Source organism: Eptesicus fuscus, chromosome 13, assembly GCF_027574615.1.
Source record: "Eptesicus fuscus isolate TK198812 chromosome 13, DD_ASM_mEF_20220401, whole genome shotgun sequence".
Lineage (NCBI taxonomy): Eukaryota > Metazoa > Chordata > Mammalia > Chiroptera > Vespertilionidae > Eptesicus > Eptesicus fuscus.
The window spans coordinates 42612180-42630350 of record NC_072485.1 but is presented as its reverse complement, the minus strand read 5'-3'; positions in this window follow the sequence as shown (position 1 = coordinate 42630350).

Here is an 18171-nt window from a genome sequence, read left to right as displayed (position 1 = left end):
GCCTCTAAGATAACATATCTGTGAGACGTCTGGATAACTTGTAACTTCCTTCTTTTGCTGGAGCCCCTGGGGCACAACCAAATGTGGTGGACGCCAGGACAGATACTTCAAATTCCTTCATTATCATGTTAATTGTTCCTGTACCCACCTAGGTATGTGTCCATCATTTTACTTTTTATCCAATCCCAGGGGTTTCCCACTGTTTGACTTTATCCCACCTCCTTAATCCGTCACCAATGAATTTCATGTAGCCGACCTATGTCCCTCCTCTGATGGCAATGTATAAATACAGATGTAACCCACCATTTCTTCGGAGCATTATCTCAATTCATTGAGGTTCTGCTTCCCGGCATATGTCGACAGTTTGGCTCAAATAAACTCACTAAAATTCTTTACAGGTTTCAATGGTTTTTTTCGTTAACAACAGCATACCCTTGAAATGTCTGGGTAACTTGTAACTTTCCTTTTTCTGGAGCCCCGGGGGCACAACCAAATGTGGTGGGCGCCAGGACAGATACCACAAATTCCTTCATTATCATGTTAATTGTTCCCGCACCCACCTAAGTATGTGTCCATCATTTCACTTTTTATCCAATCCCAGGGGTTTTCCCAGCTTTGCTTTATCCCACCTCCTTAATCCATCACCAGTGAATTTCATGTAACCCACCTATGTCCTTCCTTTGATGGCAATGTATAAACACAGATGTAACCCGCTATTCTCCGGAGCATTAACTCAATTCGTTGAGGTTCTGCTTCCCGGCATATGTCGACAGTTTGGCTCAAATAAACTCACAAAAATTCTTTACAGGTTTCAATATGGGTTTTTTTTTTTTTACGTTAACAGGCAGGAGAAGCAAAGCAGGGAAACCTCTGGGATTGGATAAAAATAAAATGATAGACACACCTCTTTTACGTAGGTGAGTACTGGATAGTTAACAGTCAACAAGTAACCTGATAACAACAACAATGAAGGGATTTGTGGTCTCTGTCCTGGCACCCGAGGCATTTGGTTGTGCCCTGAGAGGTCTGGAAAAAAGGGAAGTTACAAGTTACCTTGACATTTCAACGATATGTTATGTAAATGCCAAAAAGACAATAGGCTCAGTTAAGGTAAAGGTTGACCTTGTCTGGGAAGATACCAGCCTAGGAGGTGACTACCCACCATAACTGCTTTTATTTTATTATTTTTTAAAACATATATCTTTATTGATTTCAGAGAGTGTTGTGGTGTAACCCCCATCTTACAAAGGACGCCTCAAAAAAGTCGAATTATGGAGTCATTTATTAAAGGCCGGTGGCATACGAGGGGCTAAAGCTCCAAATCTCGCAGCCCCGAACAGCTTGCCACCTCTGGCTTATATTGGCAGAATATCACAAAGGTATCGATTACATCTTTGGGTCTGGAATGAGGAACCTGTTTCTCGATTTTACAGAAGTGAAACTGAGCAAGTTAGTTAGCTAAAGTATCTACGAATCACTGAATCAACAGAAACACATTATCTGGGACGGACCACCGGGACAATTTAGAATAATTGTGCTGTCCAGATTCTGGGATCACTGAGTCAACAGGAATGCACTATCTGTAGCTACTAAGGCAATTTAGGATAATTTGTGCTCTTATTCCGGGACCACTGAGTCAACCGAAACTCAGTTATCTGTTTTAGTTCCCAGAAGGATGTGCTTCAATGACCAGTGAGATCACATTCAAACCATCACCAATGGAGTATTGGGATAGCATACATAAGTTCAGAAAATCAAAATAACTTTCTATTGTTTTAGCAAGCAAATAAGTACAGAACCCAAACAGCAGTTTCTACCTGAGATGATTGCTACCATACTTCAAGAGGAAGGGAGAGGGATAGAGATAGAAACATCAATGATGAGAGAGAATCATTGATTGGCTGCCTCCTGCACTCCCCCAACTGGGGACTGAACCTGCAACCCCGGGCATGTGCCTTTGACTGGAATTGAACCTGGGACCCTTCAGTCAGCAGGCCAACGCTCTGTCCACTGAGCCAAACCGGCTAGGGCCCCACCATAACTGCTATTAGTTAAAGTTTTAATTTCAGACCTTTCGTGGTGATTACTTTAGGTCTTTGGTAGGTCTTTTATGCCGGAGACCACCCAGAGCCAACATGAGCATGAAAATGCAAAAGAGACATTAGAAGGCCAATGGACCTTGATCCCAGCATAGATTGCTCCTGCTGTGATTGCGATGGCTCGAGGCGATTTCCTGACCTGACAATCTTTACATTGTTTACTAAACTTTACTGAGCTTTTTTTTTTTTTTTAAATATATTTTATTGATTTTTTTACAGAGAGGAAGGGAGAGGGATAGAGAGTTAGAAACATGGATCAGCTGCCTCTTGCACACCCCCTACTGGGTATGTGCCCGCAACCAAGGTACATGCGTATGTGCCTGCAACCAAGGTACATGCCCCTGACCGTTATCGAACCTGGGACCTTTGCGTCCGCAGGCCGACGCTCCATCCACTGAACCAAACTGGCGAGGGCTTTACTGACCTTTGATTCTATCTGCCTTGCCTGCATGCAATGCTAAAGGGCAAATGTGTAACCAAACTGAATAAAAGCAGGCAGGACTCAGACTCCGGTGTTCCTCTCCTTGCAAGAGGCTCCACCCACCTCCCATGCCTTAAAAATTCACGCTTCTTGTGTAGCATCTTCATCGTGCGTCGGCCCTCCTACAGGTCATCCTGGAACCCGCCTGCAGGTCGTGGCACTTTTAGTCTGCAGGACTTCGACGACGCAGGCCTTCCCTGAGCTTGTCAGGTTAACATGTGGCCTCTTTCTTCCACAACACAGACCACTTCGGCTCTCTGCGGCCAATGACAACAGAGCAGGGTCTCAGGCGGCCCCTGCCTTACAGGAAATCCCAACTTTCTGGAGAGGCACAATCCTCATGAGTGGCTTAAGCTTTGCATCACGAGTCTTATATTAAAAGAAAATCAAAGGGATAGTTTGTTTACACTATGATACTGTAACGCCCGGAACGCTGGCCGCACTCACAAAGCACCAAGAGACGTTCTCATGCAAAAAGCAAAGTCTTTATTGGTACAGGCATGCCCGGTCCCACAACATACTCTGAACACAGAGCAGAGGTTGTGGGCCCCGAAGCAGGGTTTGAGCACAGGTTAAATACACTTTAGGGGGCAGGGTCTTTCCATTTTACAACCCGGTAACTTTCCACTGTGGTTTTCTGCTTCCTGGAACAGTTAAGACAATTAAGTCTGTTGACATACAAACATTTTTCTTTAGCTATGCACAAGCTCTTGGTATCGGTTCCCCCCAGCCATAGATGGCTATCTGGTTTTTATTTCAACATTCTTGGCTGACTTGTTCTAATTGTCTTCAACTGACCTTGTCTTCAACTGACCTCAGGCCCTTACTGAAATGCTGGCTTTTATGATTTTACAACTCTTCAATACTTTCTAAATAAACTATTTAAAAAGTTATTATTCCACCCAAAATGGTGATAAGGGTGAAGAACTGACCCAAATCCAAGGCCCTGGGGAGCTGGAGACTGAGCGGAGAGCCAGCCTCTGACTCCTGGGCTTTCCCTGTGGCACCGGTGGGAGCACAGCCTGCCGGCCCGGGAAGAACCCTCCTCCCTGTCTTCTCAGCTCCGGCCAAGTGCCGCTTCCCAGCAAGCATTCGGCCAACGTGCCCCCTCGGGAAGCGATCCAGGCTGAAGGGAGGCTCGTCTTGGGCAGCCCTGCAGGTCCAACAGGGTCATTTGAAAGGGAAATGGAAAACACTCTAAGTTACAGGATTTTGAAGAACCAGAAGAAGTACCTTCTTGGCCAAATTTCATTTTTATCGAAAACCTGATTCTTAAGTAATCAACCAAAGACCTTGTATACATTTATGCATAACCCATGGACACAGGGTGCTGAAGGCCTGGGGCGGGGCAGTCTGGAGGGGGTACATGAGGGGGAAGGGGGACATATGTAATACTTTTAACAATAAAGAATTATTTTATTTTATTTTTTAAAACTGACTTCTTTTTTATTTTTATTTTTATTTCTTTATTGGATAAGGTATTACATGTTTGTCTTCATCCTCCCATTACCCTCCCAAACCTCCCCCCTCCCCCCCACTCATGCCCTCACCCCCCCTGTTGTCTGTGTTTCCTGGTTAGGCTTATATGCATGCATACAAGTCCTTTGGTTGATCTCTTAAACTGACTTCTGGACTTTTCCTACATAGCAGCCAAATCTTCCCCGCCCAGCACCAGCCAAGCATGACCGGGACTAGGGGCGCCGGCAGCGGGGGTAACGGGTGGAGTAACAGGCAGCGCGCGTGTTACACTGTTAGCAAGTCGTCATCCTGTAGAGTCGTCCCGGCGAGGCGTTAAGGAGGCGAGGACTTGGGTAGAAGGACAGGTTAGCCCTTTGCAGAGGGTAGCGTCGTAGCTTTCTGGACTCGGGGATAATGATACAACCAAAAGGACAGACCGAGGTCCACCTTGGACGCCTGCCGCCAAGCAGAGCAGCACAGCACAGCCCTGGCCTAGTAAACCCTGAGCTCACCCTCCCGGGGAGACCTGGCGCCCGTTTTTCCAGAAAGTCGAGCTGCTGGGAGAGCTGATGCACAGCCTGAGGCAGGGCTAGGCTCACTGACGTGGCTAACAAGTGCAAGTTCAGGGAGGAGAAAGATGAACTGGGTTTAAGGCTAGAACAGAAAATACTCATTGAGAAAAACAGACTGTGGCCAAACAAGTGGGAAAATGTCCATCAGGCATCCAAAAGTCTTCGCAGGAGGCCTTCTGCCAGCGGGGACCATGACTAAAGTCCTTCGATGTTGCTCTGAAGGGAGCTGAGCGAGCAAGAAGCAGGACGGGTGCCTGACCTCGCAGGGCAGCCCTCTGCCCCAGGTCCCACTTGTCCCCTGAGGGCAAAGGGCCAGCTGGATCCACGCTGCGCTCCCCGCCGGCTCATTCCGTGGACTCGGGCGCCCCCGCGTGGCCGCGGGCCGGCAGCGCTCCTGCCTCGGGAGCTCTCCGTCCCTCGTGGCCGCCCGCCTCCCCGGGGCCTCGTCAGCGCCTGGCGGAGCCGCTGTTGGCGAAGTCGCCGGGCTCCCCGGGGCCGTGTCGATGGCGGCAGGCCCGGCCAAGCTAACGAGCCCCGCGAGGGCGCTGAGGCTGGAGGCCCGGCCATGGCAACCGGGTGCGCGCCGCCGCCGCCGCTGCAGGACTGGCCTGGCCCCGCGGCCGCCCTTCTCCCGCCTCCCGCCGCCCTGGCTTTACACAGGGAGCCCCCTCCCCACCCTGCCCCGCCGCAAAGCTGCCCTCGAGAACTGCGCTGGGTCGGAGGGGGCTCCCTTGCCCCCCCAGTGCTAGTGGGCCCGCGGGCCTCAGTGACCAGAGGACCCCTGCCCCCTCTCCGCCGGCCGGCTGTGTGGGTGCGCTGCGGATACTCACAAAAGCGGGGGCGCTTGGAAGCTGCCTACTCACCCCTCTGAGCTCCGCTTCTCTGGAGGGGCTGATAATAGGGTGGTCGTATGGATAGTCATCCAACGTGTGTTGCTCATTTACCATTTGCCAGGAATTATGCTGAGCGCGTTATTACCCCAGTCCATCTCATTCAGTCCACATGCAACACTGATAGGACTTGTCACATGGGCACCGTTATTCCCATTTCACAGATGGGGAAACTGAGGCCCAGGGTCAGGTGACTTGCCAAAGCTCTTTACTCCAGAGTTTTCATAAGTGTCTTCCAAGGGTCACAACCCACACAGATGCTCCTCAGAACAGGGGATTCCTGGCCCAATGTGATGGTACATCCATCTTTGTAATTAGAGGAAATAATTTAATATTGCTCTTTGCCCTTTCTCTGTAATAGAAGTGTCAGAGATGAAAGAAAATTAGTACAATGTATATGAAAACCTTCCTCCTGTCAGAGTCTGGGGCGCACCAGGGGACCCAGAGTCAAGTCCCTGCCCACCACATGCGCCTCAAAATCACGTGAGATCCAGACCTGGCCGGACCCCCCCCCCCCCCCCCCCCGCCCCATTGGGCTAGATCCAGACCAGGCCAGTCCCACCCTTGTCAAGCACTGCCCGGCAGAGGACGCAGCCTCAGGTCCCCCGTCAAGCCCTGCTGGGCGGGGGGCGTGGCCTGAGTTCCCCAGACCCAGCACTGGGGGTGCACCTTGAGGTTCCCTGTCAAGCCCCACTGGGTGGGGGGCACGGCCTGAGGTCCCCTGTGAAGCCCAGCCAGGCAGGAGGGCGCAGCCTCAAGTCCCCTGGCCTGGTGCTGGGGCGGGGGGCATGGTCTGAGGTCCCCTGTCAAGCCCCCCCGGGCAGGGGGTGCAGTCTGAGGTCCCCCGGCCTGGTGCCGGAGTGGGGGCTCGGTCTGAAGTCCCCTGTCAAGCCCTACCTGGTGGGGGGCATGGCCTCAGGCCCCCTGGCCTGGCACTGGGGCGGGGGGCACGGCCTCAGGTCCCCCAGCCTGACGCCAGGGTGGGGGGGCGAGGCCTGAGGTCCCCTGTCAAGCTCACGGGAGATGGGGGGTGTAGGGCATAGCTCAGGTACCTGCTGATTGCTCGTTAAGGCTCTTTATGGGAACTTGGCCTCAGCTGTGGGTGCAGCCATCTTTGTGATGGGGTGATGGTCAGTTAGCATATTCCCTCTTTATTAGATAGGATTGTTGTCATCATCGTGTTCATTATTTTTTTATGGATCCTCTCCCTGGCCTTCTGGCCACTGTAGTGCTGAATAATAATACTAACATTTCCTGAGCACCTCTCCTGTGCCACGCACTATCCTAAGTGCTATGTGTGTACTAATTTGTATCTTACAGCAACTATTCAGGTGTTATCTCCACCTGAAAGAAAAAAAAAATGACCTCAGAGCCAGGCAAAGGGCCAGCTGGATCCACACTGCCCGCCTGGCCAGCTCATGATGACTAAACGAGTAATAAATGTAAAATTCTTAGACAAAAGCACTTAAAGGTCCTCTACGTACTTGCTAGAACCATTATCCCCATTTTACAGAAGAGGAGCCTAAGGTACAGAAAGACGGATCACATCTAGATCACCTTGATGGTAAGTGGATTGGAACACGGACAGCGGGGGCAGGGCCTATGCTGGTGCCCAGTGTACCTTCTGCCCCTCCGCCTGAGGTGGAGGGCGATCCCTGGGTCCGGGCCCTTGGCAACAAGGCCCGAATTCCCCGGGAGCAGCTCTTCTCCGTCTGGGGCCACCTCCCCCTATCCTGGCCATCCCCCCTGCGGGTGTAAGTACTGCCACAAGCACCCTCGGGGGAGACGGAAGGGGACAAGATCTGGGGTTAGGCAACCCTGGATTTGGACCCCAGCCCCACTGTTTACTGACTGGGTGACCTTAGACAAGTAACTTAACCATCAGTTTCCTCTTCGGTGAACAGAGAGTGTAATTACCTCACAGGCTGTGTGAGGATGGACTAGAACAAGGGATATCAAGCACTGAGCACAGGGCCCAACACCTACCCCCCTACCCCCATCTCCTCTGGGAAGCCCTCCCTGACTCTGCCTCCCTCCACCCCCAGGCAGGCCAGGGCCCCCACCCCCACCCCCGGCTGTCTCCTTGGTTTAGCCCCACTTCAGCCTGCCACACCCCCAGTCTTGAAATCATGACTACGTGTGTCTGTCTCCCCCACAGAAATGGAGCTCCAAAGGTGGGTCTTGGCCGCTGCTCTGTCCCCAGGGCCTAGCACACCAAGCTCACAGAGTGGGAGCCCAATTCGTGTTTGCTGAAGAGATGACAGAATTAGAACCAGAAATACAGCTAATAATATGCAGAGCCCACTGTGTACTATGCCCAGTTCCAAACATTTCACATGGATTCTAACTCATTTAATGCAACAAAAATGTAAGGCAGGTCCTACGGTGATGAGGTAAGTGCCATTGGAGGAAACTGAGGCACCGAGACGTGCTTGGTAAACAACGGATTCAGGATCTGAACCCAGTCCGGCCGGCGTTGGAGCCTGCAAGCTTAGCCCTAGTGCATGACGTGAACCGATGGCTGCCTCCCCACCCTCGCAGGGTTACTGAGGCCAGAGGTTCCGAAGAGCCCTACGTGTGCACCAAAGTTTGTTGTTATTAAGTTCCAGAAAAGGAGGGAATCCGGGTTCAGGGTCTGCTCCTCCCAGGCCTCAGTTTCCCCATCTGTGAAGTAAGGATTGGACTTGATGATAGCAGGGCTCTGACAGTCTTGGTGGTGCCTGCCTGCAGACCTAGGAGGTGGAGAGCGGGGAGGGGAAGGGAGTTTGGGCCAAGAAATACCTAGAAACAGGTGGGGCCAGCCAGGGGCCAGCGGAGGAGGGAGGGGCCCCACTGCTGCCTCTGTGAGCACCCGAGTCAGAGCTGGCTCTAATTCAGCGAAGAGTAGGGGTCAGGGGCAAGGCCCCAGCTAGGCTAGTGTGGGACAATAACCAAGGGCGATCATGACCATTCACAAGCAGCCGGCACTTGGCAGTGTGCATCGCCTCAGCTGGGCCTGCCCCAGCCCCGTGACCATCAGCCCCGAGAAATAAGGCCCGAGTGGCCTGGGGCTTGCCCAGGGCCACACGGTGGGTCAGTGTCTAGACCCCACATGACCTGTCTGTTGTTGGCTGGTCAATTGAAACTATAGCAAGTCATACACTAGAAAGTGCTCTGGCCCTTTAAGGAGGGAGCTAGCAGGACCCAGATGGCAGGTCTGGGCCACAGTCAAGAAGTCGCCATTTCTACTCATTAAAAGTTTGGCCGGGCGAGCAAAGTGGGCACCAGGGGCAGGCGGATCTCCACGGGCTGGGGCCGCAGCTGGACCCAGTTCCAGGCTCTGTAATTGGGCCCCAGGTGCCTGCTGAGCCCTCATGCCCCCCCCCCCCCTTTTCCCGGGAGCCTCAGAGCCACTGAGGTCCAGCTCATTATGGCCTAATTGGTAGCAAATCACTCAGCCGACCTCAGGGATGAGCTCAGAGTGAGAAAAGTTTGAGCGTCCACAACTTTCTCCCACGCGGCCACAACTTTCTCCGTAGAGGCCCAAGTTTTCCCAGCCCTGGGGGCACCGATGTTTCTCCATCAATGCCCCCGGTTTCTCCGGGTTGCCCGAGCCCAGGTGCACCAGCCATACGCTGCTGTCCCCGATGGGGCTGACGTAACCCTCAGCCATAGCTGAGGTCTGAGGCACCTCTCAGCTCCCCAGAGCCTGCAAGTGCCCTCAACCTGCAGAGGGAGGCCTAGCTCTACCCTCCGCTCCCCACCCCATCCCGGGACACTTGCTGGGACAGCAGCCCCTCCACACCCAGGGGTCAGGGCCTGGGCATTCCTGAGCCGAGCAGGACATCCCTGAAGGGGAAAAGTCCCATCAACCTGACCGTGGATCCAGGGAAGTTCACAGGGCCCCCACCTCCCCGCCCTCATTAGCCCGTTTCCTCCTCACAGCAGCCACAGGAGGGAGGGAGGGTGATGCAAAGATGATGATGGCGATCAAAGATAAACAAATGATTATTACTTCAGACTCAGGGTCTTCTCTGCATCAGCCCGTTTACTCTTCAGAGAAGCCCTAAGAGGTACAGTCCTTACCCCCACTTCACTGATGAGGAAACTGGGGCTCAGAGGCCTGAAGCTCATCCACATCCTACAGCCTTTCCCTGCAGAGAATATTAGCTTTGACATGAGACTGATTTGGGCTCCAACCCTGCCACTGAACTAGCTGTGTTGAGTTATGCACAATATTTAACTTCGCTGAGTCTGTTTCTTCATCTGTTAATTGGGGATGTTATCATATCCATTTCCTGAGGTTGTGAGGTTAAACACGGTGTATCTAAAATGCCTGCCCTAGCCCTAGCTGGTTTGGCTCAGTGGATAGAGTGTTGGCCTGCGGACTGAAGAGTCCTGGATTTGATTCCAGTCAAGGGCGCATGCCCGTGTTGTGGCTCAATATCCAGTAGATAACTGATCAATGATTCTCTCTCATCATTGATGTTTCTATCTCTCTCTCCCTTCCTCTCTGAAATCAATAAAAATATATATTTTTTAAAAAGTAAATAAAAAATAAAATGCCTACCCTAGTCCTGGCCAGAGTAAACGTTCACCAAATGACTGTGGTTAATACACTCTTACAGCTTGTGGGACAAAAAGCACAGGATTTGGAGCCAGCAACTCAAAAAATACGTTGGCGCCCTAACCCATGCCGGCTCCATGGCAGGCCCTGGAGTTTCCAGTGTTGGTTAGAAGCGCTCCTGAGCAGTGGGAGGAAGGACAGGGCAGGGGTCCATCTGAGATGCCCCTCAGCCCTCCAAGCCCAGGTTGATAGTTGGTTAAATACTCGAGCGATCTCTGCCCCGCAGGGTGATGGCGAGAACCAGGTGTGACAATGCAGGCAAGTGTGGTCTGCGATTCCAGAGCCCTAAGAAACAACCCTACCATTTCACAGACAAGGAAGCTGAGAATCTGGGGTCATAGGTCATTGCCAAGGCCACCCAGCTGGTGGTGGCTAAGCCCCAGGGAATGCTCCCAGCCTTCCTCAGCCTCCCACCTCAGTCACTCACTGCAGCCTCACTGACATACGCTGGGGTGCCACGCCCAGCCAGCGTGAGACGCAGGCCCCACCTCTTCCCAGGGAACTCACAACCAGGAATCAGTAAGACGAGGGGAGATACCTGCAGAAAGGACACACGCCCAGGGGCATGCGGAGGGAGTGGGGGTGCATGCCTCCCACCCCTCCCTGCTGAGACTTGTAAACTGTGAGCTCCAGGATCTTCTCTCTTTGGCTTGCTTTGCCCCCAATAAACCCAGTCTGTGCCGAAGCAGAGAGCTTGCCATGGACACGCAGCTTCAAGACCACAGCCCCCTTCCAATCAGATGGGGCCCCACAATCTCTCTGAGACAGAAATTCTCTGCCCCTTGGAGATGGTCTGAGCTCAGTAGTGATGGCGATCAGTATGGGGCCGGTGCCAGCTAGCTCTGGCCTCTGTTCCCTGGCAGGCCTGACCTAAGGTGTGGCAGAGGGAGCTGGGTCTGGGACCTTCTTAGGGCCCCTGAGTCATCGGTAACCACCTTGCCAGAGATAACCACACCTGCAGGAGGAATCGGGGACTCGGGGGAGGGCAGAGGCTGAGGGTGTGGACGGGGTCTGAGGAAGTGAACCAGGTTGGTCCAAGATCCTCTGCAGAAGATTTGGAGGGGCCTCAGAGGAGACACGCACGAGTTAAGTGTGGAAACAGCAGCAATGGGGATTAGAATCAGCCCAAGTTCAAGTCCCAGCTCTGCCGCTTCCTGGCAGCCTGGCCTTGGGCCAGTGTGTGGCCTTCACCTGTTTCGTCGTCCATACAATTGGGGTAATACTCAGTTCAACCACATAGGATTGTTGTAAGCATTGGAGAGAAAGTCTAATATTTATAGACTGTGTTAGAAACTGCTAAATAAGGGACAGATGTTACCTCATTTGATCCTCACAACGTCCCTGTGAGGCTTTGTTTGTTCACAGCTGTGTGCTACACCTAGCCAGCTGGCGCTCAGTAAAATGTGCTGACTGAATGAGTGAATGAAAATGGGGTTGGTGTTGTCTGCCCATTTTTCAGAAGAGCACACTGAGGCTCAAAGAGAGGAAGCAACTTGCCAGGACCACACAGAGCCAGGTCTCTTGCCCTGGGCCCTGATACCAGCATGCTCTGACGGACTCAGGCTCACAGTCCGAGAGGGAGTGGGGGGCCACACCAGGAATGTCTCAAACTAAATAGCCAAGCCAGGCACAGGCTGCCCCTTTCCCCATGCACAGTCGCTCCAGCACAGGCCTGACCCCAGGAAGCCTCTGCCCGACGTGGTGCTTGGGTGCCACCTTGTGGCTGATGTGGGCGATGCAGGCTGCACCTGACCTGGCCCAGAGGCCTCAGGATGCGGAGAAAGGAAGGTCAGTCCTGCCGCCAGAGCGCTGTCAGTCCACAGACCCTGGACTAGGCCCCAGCCCAGACATGAATAAGAAAGGACAGGCTGCCCTGACCGGTTTGGCTCAGTGGATAGAGCGTCGGCCTGCGGACTCAAGGGTCCCAGGTTCAATTCTGGTCAAGGGCATGTACCTTGGTTGTGGGCACCTACCCAGTAGGGAGTGTGCAGGAGGCAACTGATTGATGTTTCTAACTCTCTATTCCTTTTCCTTCCTCTCTGTAAAATATATTTTTAAAAAAAAAGAAAAAAAAGAAAGAAAGGACAGGCTGCCACAAAAGCTTCACTCAGAGACCAAACGGCCCCCGGAGCCAAACAACTTGCTTATGGGACAGCCCGGGACCTGGGGGGGAGGCAGGCTTTTACGAGTCAGTGTGAGGGCGCCTTGGACCTCCTGAGGGAGCAGATTTTAAAAAAAATATATTTCATTTATTTTTTTTATAGAGAGGAAGGGAGAGGGATAGAGAGCTAGAAATATTGATCAGCTGCCTCCTGCACACCTCGCACTAGGGATGTGCCCGCAACCAATGTACGTGCCCTTGACCGGAATTGAACCTGGGACCTTTCAGTCTGCAGGCTGACGCTCTACCCACTGAGCCAAACCGGTTTCAGCAAGGGAGCAGATTTTGATGCAAAGGATCCTGACCACCTTGACCCGGAGAGAAACCAGGAAGGAGAGTTTAGGGCAAGGTGCCATGGGGCCAAGAAGGGAGTCCTGGGATGGGGGTGGGAGGCTACCAGGTTCCCGGGCCAGTGGGGCTGCCAAGTGCCCTCCACATGGGACACAAAGTGAAATCTGGGCTCTGAGGCTCCTCACACTACAGGCACTCAGCGCCGCTGGGGCAAGCACGGTCAGAGAGGGCTTCCGACAGCAGGTGGCACCTGAGGCCCAGAGCAAGCCCAGGCAGCAGCCAGGGTCACTGAGGAAGGGAGGACAGACTGGGCGGAGGAGTGGGTGGCAAAGTGCAAGCAGCTTGGCCTTGCTGGAGGGCAGCTGCCCCTCGGGGCGGGGAGAAGAGCTGGCCTTTCCGTGGCTGGCAGAGGGGTTGGTGGGGTTTTACTAGGCGAGACGAGGTTAGGGCTGCTTTCCCAGAGGATCCTCCGGCAGCAGAGGGAGACCTGGGGCTGTGCCCCGCATGAGGCCTAGAGGAGGCCGGGACTAAGGTTCAGGAGCTGGGCCGAGACTCCTTGGAAGTAGCATTGGCAGGACTTGGTGCCAGACGAGACGAGGGGTGTGAGGGAGAGGGACGAGCAGGGTGATGCCCTGTAAGCTGGCTCAGGCCGTGGGCTGGACTTCCTGAGAAAGGGCATTGAGTGAGGAACTGATGGTGATAGGAGGGAGGGCTGGAGGTGCGGCCAGTGGTGACCATGTTGCATTTGAGATGCGTGTGCCCACCTCACGTCTCTCCTCCCTGGTGGGGAGTCCTGGTGGCGGCCTGCAGGCCTGAGGCATCCCCCACACCCTCAGACTCCCTCCTCTCTGTGCTGACACATCTCACTCTGTCACTGAACACTGCCCCTTCAGGAGGGTGTCCCGGTGTTGGGGTGGGGAGGGGGCTCCTTGCCTAGGGATGCCCTGGACCTGAGGGAAGGCACAGCTGGGAGCTCCGGGTGTGAAAGGGACCCTGGAGTGCAAACTCCTCAGCCTGTGCTGCTAACTCTGCCCCTCAGCTGCTACTCTGCCCTCTAAGGCAAGGCTGGACGCTCACCTCCCCCAGGAAGCCTTTCTGGCTTAGTCCTGCCCCATCCTTCTGGTGAACCCTGGAGCCAAGGACTTTATGCCGTAGACCAGATGGGCTCCTGAGGGCAGCCCCTTGCCTCCCCCATCATGATGTCACACACACACCCTCCCCTCCCCTCCCCCACCCCTCTGCTCCAGAGTCTGCCCAGGCCACGGCCGCCCTCACTGTCCCTCTCTCATTCTTGTGAACATCACATGTGGAGGCTGTAGCGGGTTGAATGGTGGCTCCCAAAAAGGTATGTCTGGGTCCTAACCCCTAGATCCTGTGGATGTGACCTATTTGGGAAAAGGGTCTTTGCAGATGTAGTTAATTAAGGATCTTCATAGGAGATTATCCCAGATTGCCAGGTGGGCCCTAAATCCAATGACAACTGAGTTTATAAGAGACCGAAGGGAACGCATGTGAAGACAGAAGCAGCAGTCGGAAGCTGGAAGGTGCAAGGTGGGTGCTCCCAGAGCCTTCGGAGGGAGCAAGACCCTGCGGATGCCCGGATTCCAGACAGTGGGACACCACATTTCCGTTGTTCAAGGCCCCAGTTCGCGGTAGTTTGGCAGCCCCAGGAAACTGATACAGGGGGCTTAAGAACAGCAAGCAAATAGTCCTCAGAGGTCTTCACTGGCCACAGTGCGAGCAGACCGAATGCTGTGTCCAGCAAGAGCCGTGTGGTCCTCGGGGGACCACCCCTGCCTGGGCTTCTGCCTCCAGGCCCAGGCCCCACCCTGCAGGAGGGTCGTGGACAAGTGGAGACGGCAAGGGGCCCAGTGAGAAGGGCAGTGTTGCCAGGGGGTTAGGAGCACATGAGATATGCGCAGCTCGGGTAAGGAAGCCCCTCCCCTTGGCACACCTCATACCGGAGCTTGGGGAGTAAGCAGGGTGTGGAAAGTTCCTGACGCCTCTGAGACCCTCCAGACCTGTCCACTGGCCACCTGCTGGCACCTCAACCCAGCAGGGCTGACACAGGCCCAAACAGATGTCCTGGGGTGGGTGGGGTGTCCTGGGTTCCAAACCACACAATCTTTATAGGTTCCCACCTCCAAGTCTTTGGGACCAACCATGCAGCGCTGTGCCCACCATCATCGCCCCCTCAGCCCCTCGTGTCAAGCCTCAGCCTCAGCTCCCCCTCCTCCTCTGCCTCTGTGGCTCTTTCTAGACCTCCCAAGCCTGGCTCAAATGTCCCTTCCTCCATGAAGCCTTCCCTGATCTCCACCGGCTCCTCTGCCAGGCCGAGTAGTGACCAGAGACAGGGGTGAAGTGGAGAGAGCCAGGTTTGGATCAGATGTCCCTTCCCAGCATTGCCACAGATCCGCTGAGTGACCTAGGACCAGTCACCTAAAGTCTCTAACCCGAGTGGCCCACCTCTAAAATGGGGGGATAAGATCCTCACTTCAACAGGCCCTCCTATAACCTCATTCTCCTGCTTCTCGTACCCCCTTTCTCCCACAAACATTAAATGAGTACTACTGATCCTTCAAAAATCCCCCCATAGTAGCCCTGACCGGTGTGGCTCGGTGGATGGAGCGTCGGCCTGCAGACTGAAGGGTCCCAGGTTCGATTCCGGTCAAGGGCATGTACCTTGGTTGTGGGCACATCCCCAGTCGGGGGCGTGCAGGAGGCAGCTGATGGATGTTTCTCTCCCATTGATGTTTCTGACTCTCTATCCCTCTCCCTTCCTCTCTGTAAAAAATCAATAAAATATATTTAAAAAAAAAATCCCCCCATAGTAGATGCTCAATAAAAGCTTCACTTCCTTGGAACGCTGTATTCCTTTCCTGACAGCTAGTCTGCCCGCTGGACCGACCAGCACCCTGCACTCCACTCCCGACCCTGCTTGGGCAGAGCCACCCCGGTGGGCTGCCGCCTGAGCTTGGGCTGTGAGGTCTGGATGTCCATTTGTGTTGAGTTATTCCCCTTTAACTCCAGACCAGAGACCTCGGGCAGCCCAGACCAGTGGGAAGGCCTGGCCCGGACATCAGGAGACTGGGCTCCATCCAGGCTGTCCTGTGGATGTCCCAGGAGACCGAGCTGCAGACATAAGCACTTCCCATTGGCTCATCCAAGCCTGGGCTCCCCGGGGGAGGAGTAGGGGTGCATTTAGCTGCACTGAGGGAGCCCCTCTTGTTCTCTCTGTCCTGCCTGACTGTGAGTATGAGCTCTGAGTGGGCCGGGGGGGGGGGAGGGAAGGGGGGGGTTCAACCAGAAGGGTGCAGGGGGCTGGAGAGAGGCTCTTGTCAGGGAGCGATGGCTGGAGTAGGGGATGAGCAGGGCAGGCACAAGGAAGGAGGGCGACTGGCCCTCCACCCCTGTCTGCCACCCCCTCTCTCTGGACCACCATGCCACTCCCCTCTCCCCGCCCCCACCCCCGTCCACACCAATGATCCTGCCTCCCCAGCCACGGGTCTTCTCAGGAGGAAATCCTATTCTCTACCTAACCTATATGCCTCCTTTTGGAAACTGAGTCTCAGCAATAGTGGAAAATCAGCAAACGTTTAGTTCATCCTCCCATTTCTACTCTCTCATCTTGTTTTTTCTTGTCGTTTTCTTCCATGGGGTTTGCATCAAGCCCTTGAGGTGTGGTGACAGTGAGAGGGACCTCGGCTTTAGAGTTCTAATCCCACCCACCCCCATTCATTCTCAACTTTAGGCCATTAGACCACTTCACCCCCTCTTCCCTTCCTCTGGCCGACTCACTTCTGCTCTCAGACTAGACCCCCTCTCCTCTGAGGAGCCTTCGAGACCCGAGGCTGTTAGAGATGCCCGGTCTCCATGACACTCTGGTTCTCCCTAATGGACTCGGAGTATCTATGAAGCCCAGTGCCTAGCAGAGTGCCTGGTACATGATAAATTCAAAAATATGTTGAATAAATGAACGTATAAAAGATGATCTCTTATGTCAGACTCAGCTGTGATATCTGCCTAATAGAGACTCTCTGGCTACTAAAAATGGGGGGAAACTATATGTGAAAGGACCTCACAGCCCTGGCCGGTTTCTCAGTGCTTAGAGCATCGGCCCGAGGACTGAAGAGGGCACGTACCTTGGTTGCAACCTCAATCCTGGTTCCAGTTGTGGTGCATGTGGGAGGCAACTAATTGATGTGTCTCTCTCACATCAATGTTTCCCTTTGTCTCTCCACCTCCCCTTTCACTCTCTCTAAAAACCAATGGGGGACAAAATATATGTCCTCTGGTGAGGATTAACAACAACAAAAAGATAGTAACACAAAGCAGTGGAGAAATGGAACTTAAACAATTATTTAGCAATTTGGGGGTGAAATATCAAGTTAGATTATCACCTCATGTCACATATCAAATTGAATTTCATGTGGCTCAAAACTCAGCATGAAAAATTAGGCCATATTTTAAAGAAGAACAAAACATAATATACTATCTTTTTTATCTTTGAATGAGGAAAGAATTACTAAGCTTGAAACCAAGAAAAGAACTTGCCTGGCCTCTATGGCTAGGTGGTTCAGCATTGACCTATGAACCAGGTGGTCACAGTTCTATTCCCAGTCACGGCACATGCCCGGGTTGCAGGCTTTATCAGCGGTATCAGTGATCCACATTAATTTTTCTCTCTTTCACTCTCCCTTCCTCTCTGAAATCAATAAAAAATTTTTTTAAAGAAAAGAACCCACAGCCCTAACCGGTGTGGCTCAGTGGATAGAGCGTCGGCCTGCAGACTCAGGGTTCCCGGGTTCGATTCCGGTCAAGGGCATGTATCTTGGTTGCGGGCACATCCCCAGTAGGGGGTGTGCAGGAGGCAGCTGATCGATGTTTCTCTCTCATCGGTGTTTCTAGCTCTCTATCCCTCCTCTCCCTTCCTCTCTGTAAAAAATCAATAAAATATATTAAAAATAAAAATAAAAAAGAACCCACAATAAAAAATATCAATAGACTTAATTTTATAAATTTAAAACTCTTACTCTTAATAACATCATAAACAAAATAAAAATAGTAACAAGATTTGGAAAATCTGTTTCAATGGATAATGATTTTAATATTTAAATTGCTGAGAGAAACAGTCCCTAGTAATACAGGGGCAAAGTACATGAACAGAAAATTCACAAAGAACATGCAAATTAAAATGAGATGTTTTTCAACCATTAAATTACTAAAATTAATTTTTTAATCATGGCAATTTAATAATAGCACCAATGATTCAGTGACAAGACTGATACAACTTTCTCTTTTTTAAAAAAATATATTTTATTGATTTTTTACAGAGTGGAAGGGAGAGGGATAGAGTTAGGAATATCGATGAGAGAGAAACATCGATTCAGCTGCCTCCTGCACACTCCCCACTGGGGATGTGCCCGCAACCAAGGTACATGCCCTTGACCAGAATCGAACCTGGGACCCTTCAGTCCCCAGGCTGATGCTCTATCCACTGAGCCAAACCGGTCAGGGCTTGATACAACTTTCTTGGAAATCTACTTGGCACTCTCAAAAATGTTCATGTCATTTGACTCAATAATTCTACATCCAAAACCTACCCTGAGGGAT